This window comes from Ochotona curzoniae, unplaced genomic scaffold (assembly GCF_017591425.1).
Source record: "Ochotona curzoniae isolate NIBS_2020 unplaced genomic scaffold, NIBS_Ocur_1.0 scaffold_3208, whole genome shotgun sequence".
In the NCBI taxonomy this organism is placed as follows: domain Eukaryota; kingdom Metazoa; phylum Chordata; class Mammalia; order Lagomorpha; family Ochotonidae; genus Ochotona; species Ochotona curzoniae.
In genome coordinates this window covers 38635240-38645050 of record NW_024467106.1, presented here as the reverse complement: position 1 = coordinate 38645050, position 9811 = coordinate 38635240, and positions in this window count along the sequence as shown.

Sequence of the window (9811 nt, the reverse complement as noted above, 5' to 3'; positions counted from 1 at the left end):
CCACTTGAGGAGTGACTCAGTGGACAGAAGAGCTTCCACTCTGTTTCTCCTTCAGCCACCCATGTTGAAACACAAATTAAAGTCCCAGCTCCTAATATATCAGATAGACCCAACCCCAACTATGTTTCGGAATAGGGTAATAATATTTGGGTACAAGCACTCTCCTCTTTTTATTTATTCTCTTCACCCCATAAATGTGAGGACATTCTAGCCTTCCTTCAAATATATATCCTAGCTCCATAGTTCTCATTTTTTCTCTCTTTAGAGGAAAAAAGGTTGCAAAGTACGAAGACACTTGTAAGTTCAGTGATGGTATTTTGGGACCGTCAATCAGTCTTGAAATATTGACAAGATAATGCATTTTTAAATTGTTTTACAACACAGTTTAGTATGCACTGGAGTCTCCTTTTGCCCTCCACAAGTTCCCACCCCTTCCCACTGTTCTCCCCTCCAGTTTTACGATGGGTGTCTTTCATGAATTTTCACAAGTCCATCATGCCGCCAATGAGGTGTCTCCCAACAGTGTAGGAGATTATCAGCCGTTTCACTGTGAGTCCATCCTTGTACTGCATGCATGAGAACATACTTCTCTCTGTTTCCACCTATGAGCATATTAATTTCTGCTACACTTCCATTATGCATCCTCCTTGGTACTGTGCACCATGGGGAGAAAAAAATGAAGGTGACCTTTCATCCCTATGAAGTTGATGAACATGTAAGAAAGGTGTCCATGTGATGGTAGGGTGGTGAAAAGTCGTGCTCAACATCTTCCTGTAGGAACAGATGACAGCATGTGTGCAGTGCGACACTAATAAAAGCACAGTAAGGACTAGATGTTTGTTATTTATGGGCATTAGCAGTGACAGTGATAAAAGGACAGTGACAATCTCAGGTGATTACAAGCGGTCAGTGTCTTAGCGATGATTAAATAATAAATTACACAACAAGATCTTAATTTGAAAGGTACAAATAACTAGGAGGTGCAATAAAGTAATATTCACATGTAAAATCCTCAATTTGGGCATTATATTATCTTATTAAAATATATTATCTCTGACCTTTCAGGATTGGCTCATTTCCCTTAGCATAATGGTCTCCAGCTCAGCCCATTTGGCTACAAACAATTGTATTTCATTTTTCTAAGCTGAGTAGTATTCCACAGAGTCGATGAGTCTCAGTTTCTTTATCCAGTCCTCTGTTCATGGGCATTTAGGTTGCTTCCATGTTTTTGTGATTATTGATTGTGTATGGATGAACTTTGGGGTGTGCCTTACTTTATTATGTATTATGTCTTTTTGATATATTGCTAGAAGTGGAATTGCTGTGTCATATGGTAGGTGGATTTTCAGTTTCCATAGTATTTTCCATACTGACTTTCATAGTTGTTGTACCAGTCTGCCTCCTGCTACCCAGTGGTGGGGTAGAGTTCCTTTGTCCTCCTGCAACCTTGGCAGCATTTGGTGTTGGTAGTTTTCTATATGTGGGTCATTCTCACTGGGGTTAAGTGGAACCTCAGTGCTTTTTTTTTCCCAATTTCTCTTATTGTCAGGGAGCTTGAGCATTTTTTAATGTGCCTGTTAACCATTTAGATTTATTTCTTTGAAAAGTGTGTGTTCATTTCCTTTGACCATTTCTTCACTGGTTTGTTTCTTTTGTTGCTATGCTTTTACTGGAGTTCTTTATATATTCTGGAAATTAGCCCTTGTCTCCTGTGTAGTGTGCAGAGATTTTTTTCCCATTTCATTGATTACTTTATCACTTTGTTGTTTGACACACACATACACAGCCACCTAATCTTCGACAAGAAATCAAAAAACAATCCAGGGAAAAAGGAAGGACTCGTCAATAAATGCTGTTGAAAGATTTGGTTAACAACCTGCAGACATAAGAAACAAGACCCACACCTTAAACCACACACAAAAATCAAATCTAAGTGGATAAAATATCTAAACCTACACCCAGAAACCATCAAATTTCTGGAAGAAACAGTAGGAAATACTCTGTGATAGGAATAGGCACTGACTTACCAGAAATATCATCACAAGCAAAGGAAGTCAAGACCAAAATAAACACATGGGACTACATTAAACTAAGAAACTCCTGCACAGCAAAGGGAACAATCAACAAAGAAAAAAAAAAGATAATACATTTTAGGAGAAATTAAATTTAGGTGTTGTGATATATTCTCATAGATGAACACTGTAATGCAGACTAGCATATCAGAATGTGATGATGCATTGCAGTCAGATCTCTACTCCCCAGTGAAAGGAGGAGTCTCAGTGGAGCAGCTAAACATACCTGACCATATGATGCTAGATTTTCTATCTTTGCCAGTACTGGAATGTGTAACGTACTTGAAGAGCAGAATGTTAGACTTGTAACTGAAGGACTGTAATAGTGTAGTAACATGGAGGAAAATCATGTGAGGGGAGATAGGAAGGTGGGAAAGGGGAAATCCCTACGCCTAAAGAACTGCATCATGGAAAGTAATACAGATGGTTTAGAAAATGGTTAATACATTCTTTACTGAATAGAGCTAGATTAAAATATATGGGAAGGATTTTTAATTGATATATGGTTGATATTTTTAAAAAAGATTTATTTTTTTTATATTGGAAAGGCAGATATAAGAGAAGAGGAGAGATAGAGGAAGATCTTCCATCTGATGATTCACTCCCCAAGCAGCCTCAATGGCTGGAGCTGAGCCAATCTGAAGCCAGGAGCCTGGAGCCTCTTCCAGGTCTCCTGTGGGGCTGCAGGATCCTAAGGTTTTGGGCCTGCCTCAACTGCTTTCCAACCATAAGCAGAGAATTGGATGGGAAGCAGGGCCACTGGGATTAGAACCAGTGACCTTATGGGATCCCCATGTGTTAAAGGTGAGGACTTTAGCCGCTATGCTATCACACCATGCCCTACAGTTGACTTTTTTGATATAAATATCTTATTTCAGATTGAATTGTTTTACTTAACTGTTTGTGCCTGGAGATGTTAAAGCATAAAAATCGATGTTAAGAAAACGTGCTACTGATACATGGGTAGCTTTTGAGATTTCTCAGCTTTAATACTTGATATACATAATGTATATTCTTAGGCAAAATAAGCATATAAATGGTGTATACTGATATAAGCAAGTATGGGCATTGGTGGTTTATCCAGGCTTTGGAAAGGTTAGTGCTAGAGTATTTGCTGATTACTTTATCTGAATTGAATGGTCTTTAACAATATGGTTTCTGTTGAAATAAATTATTACTACCATTTTGAACTGCCAAAGAATTAGCTCAAGCAGAAAGAAACAGGAGAAACAGACCATAGAAACAAACATTTTAATCCTTCTTTCCTGCCTGGAGAGTGGGTATGGGACCCTTACAATGAATAAGGCATAAATTCATTGGGAGTAAAATACAAGCCATCCTGAAAGCTGCTCAGAAGACTCTGTCCTACATTAGAGTGCCTGAGTTCAAATCCCAGTTCCAGCTCTTAACTCCAGATTCCTGCCAATACAGACCTGGGAAACAGCATGATTATTCAAGTGATTGAATTTCTGTCACCCACATTGGAGACATGGACTGGATTGGTGGCTTCTGGCTACTGCCCCTCTGGGGAAGGAAGCAACAGAACGGAGCTCATGTTTAGTTTCTTTCTCCCTGTCTCTGGAGTTTTCTTTGGTTCTGTTTGCTTCTCCTCTTCCTTCCCTACCTATTTCTCCGCCTATGAATTAAATAAGACATAATAATAGAGGACCTACTAAATGTTACAGGAATATCTAGCTAAAGATGAGGAGATTCTGGTTCAAAACATCTCCATAAAATAAACTAGGCCTAAAATGGCATTAAATGACTTAAAGATAATGTATGTAAATGGAATTTCAAGAAAACGAGTACTCATGCATAAATGGAAACTGAAGTGTAGATTTTTCCTATAACTGTAATGATATATAATATTATGGAGATAAACTAATTTCAGTAAGTCTATAGAAACTGTAAGCTATGTTAAAAGGGTTCAGATTTTTATCTAAGAAAATGGGAATCATTTCCAGGACTTCAAGCAAGGCAGTGAAATAATAGACATTTTAAAAACTCTCTTGGGCTATATACGAAAGAATGGATTACCAAAGGAAAAGACTAGTAATAGGAAGGTCATTTAAGGGATTATGTAAATAATATGCAATTAAGGAAAAACCTTTTTCAGCAATTTTTAATCGTGTTCTTCCCACATCCTTGAACATCTTGCTAAACTGTATGCATCAGGTATAAGCCGATATTGATCTATACCTGTGATAATCTCCTTTTTCGGGTAAAAACTAGCCACCAGTCCTCTACTCAGAGTGCCACATTTTACGGGTATTTTCTTTCTTCTTTGTCTTTCTGAAACACCCCAGACTGAGGAGTTCTCTTGGGTTTTAGTCAGACCTTCAATGACAAAACTGAGCCTAAAATATTTTTCTTTAAAATTTACATAAGGCTGAATTTATTCAGATTGCATAATATGGGAATCATAGAAGAATAATCAAATAAGATGATTTGTGTCTGAAATCTAAATCATTCCATTAGGTTTTGTATTTTTCTTCATGGAAGTGGAGGCTCAAATGCATTGACCTATTTATTAACTTGAAAGAATATTTAAACATAGCCAAGACACTGGATCACCAATAATTTCCTGTTAGTCAACAGACACTGCATGACCATGCCATTCTGGGATCCATAATATCTGTTCTGAATATAGTGTTCTCATTGGTAGATCTGCTTTTAGTAGTAGGCATTAAGGAGCCTTCTCTCATCATTGAATTTCTTAATGTTTTAGTAGGATGAATTTGATTAAATAAGCAAGACTTACATACACAAAAAAATACTATGCACATTTCACTAATTCATGTTAAACACATCCCAAACTTTCTTGCACCTGCATCACCTTTGGTGTGGGCTACTAGTAGGTTCAGCTTTTAGGCAACTAAAACTGTCAGTACTGTTCCCAGCCATTCAAGGTAACTTGAGATAGTTGGAGCACTGAATTCAGAAAAGCCTGTGTATAGCATTGATAAAGTCATGACATCATTCTGCAAAAACCATTCTTTCCACTTTAATCCACTATTTTATGGAGACAGGTTTCTAGTACAAAATGAAAAGAAAAACACATTAATTATTAATGTAGTTGATATTTTATTGCAAGTAACTCTTTGTCCCTAAGCCTATTTTATTATAAGTATTGGACAATGTTTACAGATTTAGGAGCAAAAGGGGTATCCCAACTATTCTTAGCAGTTTTTGTGTAAGGCTTTATCATGTAGAAAACATTGCAAATTCTTTTGGCCAAAGTATTCTACTTTTTAATTTTTAAAAATGTATTAAATCAGACCAGAGAAGGTCTTCTCAACAAGCCGTTAACTTATCTGGACAATAAGAGGCTGGACTCTATGCTTGGCATATGCTTGCAATGAAAGAATCTCAACTGAACTTGAACTGTGGTTATGCAACAAGTTGGAGGAATCCACCATGGGGAGAGGGTTAGGGAAGGGGTGGGAGGAATCCCAATACCTATAAAACTGTGTTGCATAATACAATGCAATTAATTTTTAAAAAGTGATTATTCAATAAAAATATTGAATAATTTTTAAAATGTATTAATTTATAGAGAATAAACATAAGATTTCAATTCCTGTTGCTTACTTAAAATCTGTCCAAGTCACACATTCAAGTGTCAGAATCCAAATCCTTCCCAAATACTTTATTGCAACCTAAAAGACACTGTGAGTTTGTATATTCAATTTGTGTTGTACTCCATCCCTGTTAGAGTCTACCTTGGGATTGCTTTTCACATATCTTTACTCTGAGAGACGGGAAGTCAGCATTATTTATGTCAATTATAGACTCCTATCCTTTTACCACTAAGACCTTGAATAGAAAATCCTCATGGCTGAAGCCAGCATTTTCTTTCTCTGAAACTTCCAGTTTAATTAAAAGAAACCGGACTTTTTATATCTCCCTTAAAATGTTTGAAGTTAGTTACTGCTTGGTCATTGAAAGTATTTTCGTTGATAGAAATTTGGTTGAAATTGGTTGTAAGTATTTATAATTTTCTAGGCATTGGATACCATGGTTGCTAAGTATTTTTGTTGTTCAATGATCAGTGTGGTCCTCAAGGTTTTTAGACCCAATCAAAACTACAAATGAATTCTGAATTCCCATTTGTAATGTTTCATGCATCAAGGACTGCCTCTGATAACCATGCAAGTCAACATTCACTCAGTGAACGATTACCATGATAGATATAATTGGATAAGAGATTTATTGTACAATAATCCTTTACATATTGTGAAGAACCAGGAATGAACAACAGGCATGTCAGATAAGGATCAGTAACCAGCTTTTTTGAAACAATGAAATGAGTTAACATCACACTGTTCAAGGAATCTGAGAAACCAGGTTTCTCAAGCATTTTCACAAAGCAAGGCTAGAAAAATCTGTGAAAGTTATTGGTTTGTTTTGATGGGAAGAGTATAACTGAATATGTAATTTTAGTTAGCCAAATTGATACGACAAAGTGCAGTGTAGGATAATATAAGACTGGGAGAAAACATTCTTTGTCACCTAATTTCTTGATATTGATACTTGAATTGCAAAAGTCAACTACATAACTTTAAGTATTACTTTATCACAAGTGACTTTTAATATTGAAATTTCACCAAATTGACCTTAAGTAGTATATTATACTAAGAACATTGCCAATATTTTTATACAGCTATATTGACCATCAAGACTTAATTTTGTGTGATGGAGTTTAATCTAACTTCTTTTAGCACATGTGACTGGATATTTTGCAAGCTTTGATCATTTTTTTTATACAATCAGCCGGTTAGGTGATGAATTAATCTGTTTAAGCTTGTTTATATTGCAGAAACAACTGCTTCATCTCTATGTCTTCCGACAACAAAGGTTTATTCTTCTCTCAAATTCCAGGTCATGAAAGGCCTGTGAAAAGCCAATGTTCATATATTGCTATTGGCTGAGTCAGAGAGAAATAGGAAATTCTGGCAAAAATAGAAATAGAAAATTACTGGCTTTGTGGTATGTATCACCAACTTACCAACTGAAGGGAGTCAAGAGGCTGTAGTTAATACTGAAGTGAGCTGAAGAGCATGAAGTGAGCAGAACATGACAAGGAGGTAGGACAGAAATACTTTCAGAGTGATGCTTTAGACTCTCATTTTATTCATGAAAGAAAGCTATGGCTAATCAGTTTTATAAAAGTGTCAAAACATAATTGAATTTAATAAAACTTAAACTCATTTGTCCATGTTATACTTCCTCGGTCCTATCAGAAACATCTAAACAGAATCTCACATGCTCATCATACTCTAAAGGAAGTTAAAACTATCCCTTCCTATTCAGGAAGCCTTGATTTGACAGACAACTATCACTTCCAGACAGCCTAAACTGCCATAAAAATAGGGCAGTGATATTCATATTTATAGGCCTTAAACTTTCAGAGTTGACCTAGTCTATTTAAAAAAAAAAGTTTTCAAACTTTTTTTCTAGAAGATTTAAACCAAAGAGATGACAAATAATTCACAACATCAATAAAATATCAGACTATTTAAAGGAAGTGAAGACCATTATGCAATCAAGACAAATCGTTCTATTTTGCTGTCCATGTAGAAAACAGCCTCAGTTTATTTCAGAGTTTCAACTTTTTAAAATGTGAAGTATTTAATTTGAAAGGCTGTGTGATGCAAAAAGGAAGACAGAGATAGCAGGGAAAAAAATATTTCATTGTCTGTTTCACTGACAAAATGCCCACCTCAGTTGGGACTGGAATAAGTCAAAGCCAGAAGACAAAAAAAACTATATATTGTCCTTCCTTGTGGATATCCAGAACACAAGTACTTGGGAGAGCATCTGCAGCCTTCCCGGTACAGAAGTAGGAAGCTGGAACAGAGAAGGGAAAGGCTCAATATCAAGTTCTCCGACCTGTATTGGAGGCACCCAAGTGCATCTTAATTCATGATGTCATACACCCAACCTAAGAAAGTTTAAGTTTCTAAAATGTTTATACTTCTTGAAAGCTTAGAAAATTGACTTATACATATTCAAGAAATAATATTTGGGAGGCAGTGCAGTGGGACAACAGGCTATTCTTCTCTCTGGTGATAGAATCCCGTATGGGCACTGGCTTAGGTCACAGTTGCTCCACTTCTGATCTGATTCTCAATTTATGGCCTAAGAAAACAATGATGTTCCTAGGACCCTGCACACATGTGGGAGACCTAAAAGAGACTCCTGGCTGCCAGTTTAAGATCAGCTCAGCTCTCTCTGTGGTAGCCATTTGGGGAGTGAACCAGCAGATGGAAGACTTCTCTCTCCTCAGTCTGTGAAATCAACCAAATCATGGGAAATAAGCAAATAGTTAACAAGAAAAGAGAAAGTGGTGTGCTGTGGTGTAGCAAGGTAAGCTACTTCTGAAGTTCCAGCATCCCATATGGATGTTGGCTAAAGTCCCAGATACTCTACTTCCAGGCCAGCTCTCTGCTAATGCGGCAAGTCATTGCAGTTACATACTCAAGTGGCAAAACAAGAAGAATCTTGCACTCCTGGCTTCAGCCTGGCCCAGGCCCTGCCATTGTGTCCACTTTTAAAGTGAATCAGTGGATTGGAGACTTATTGGTCTATCCTCTCTGTAACTCTGCCTTTCAAATAAATAAAGTGAATCTTCAAATAGAAAAGTTATATTTGGTATACATATTATTTTAAAAAAAGCTAAAACTCAAGACTCAAAGCAGAAACAACATGATTGTGAAAATATACACTTTGGCTTTTGGTGTCTATTCTAGTTTGCAAAGGAAGGTTCCGCAGTATCTAATATTTCTAAATGTTAATAATTTTATGTGTAATTTAGGGTTAGCTTGCATAAGCTAATTTGAATGTACTGGACATTTGACTTCCCAGTGTTTCACTTTATGATTCATGATAGTGAAATATATGTATTTAGCTCTGTTAAATAAGAGAGCAAGCTATCACATGTGATGCAACTAGATGTTGGCACTGATGGAAATCTTTCTGCCCAGTCAAATATGAAAATAATTTCATAAAACACTCATCTTTTGCAGATAGGACCTTAAGAAATGCAATATCTCTCAGTGAAAATATCTCTCTTCCAATCTAATGAAGGCAATGTTAAATATGATGCCAGAAATAGATCTGAAATCAGCCTATTCTGCTTAGAAAAAGTGCAGATTACTTCATTTATTTGTCATTTCAAATGGCTTCAATCTTAAGCTTTAAGCTGAGTCTAAACATTAAGTTATCTCCAGAATGGCAGTGTGATTGAGCAGTGCTCTGGACTACTTTCTGAATAAAAAATACAAGTGTGGTACACAACTGCCTTTGGAGCCAGGAACTTATTTTGATGGAAACAGAAAAGTAAATGTTGATTGACATGTGACAGGCAGAATGATATGTTCACAAACCAATTCAGCAATGTTGGAACTTTCTTGAAAATTTGTGAAGATTTGGTACTTGGAGAGCAGTGCTGTGACCCAGCCGGTAAAACCTCTGCCTGCTGCTCAGGCATCCTACCTGGGCTCAAGTTTGTATCCCAGATGTTTTGTGCCCAATACAATCCCCTGCTAATGACCTAGGAAAACAACAGAGAAGGACCCATATGCTTAGTCCCCTGTTTTCATGTCCAAGACCCAGAAAAGACTTCTGACTCTTGGCTTTGGGTTGGCCCAGCTACAGCTATTGCTATTTGAGGTGTGACCTGGTTGAAGGAAGGTCTCTCTCAATGGCTGTCTGGCTCCCTTCTTTCTTTGTTGTAA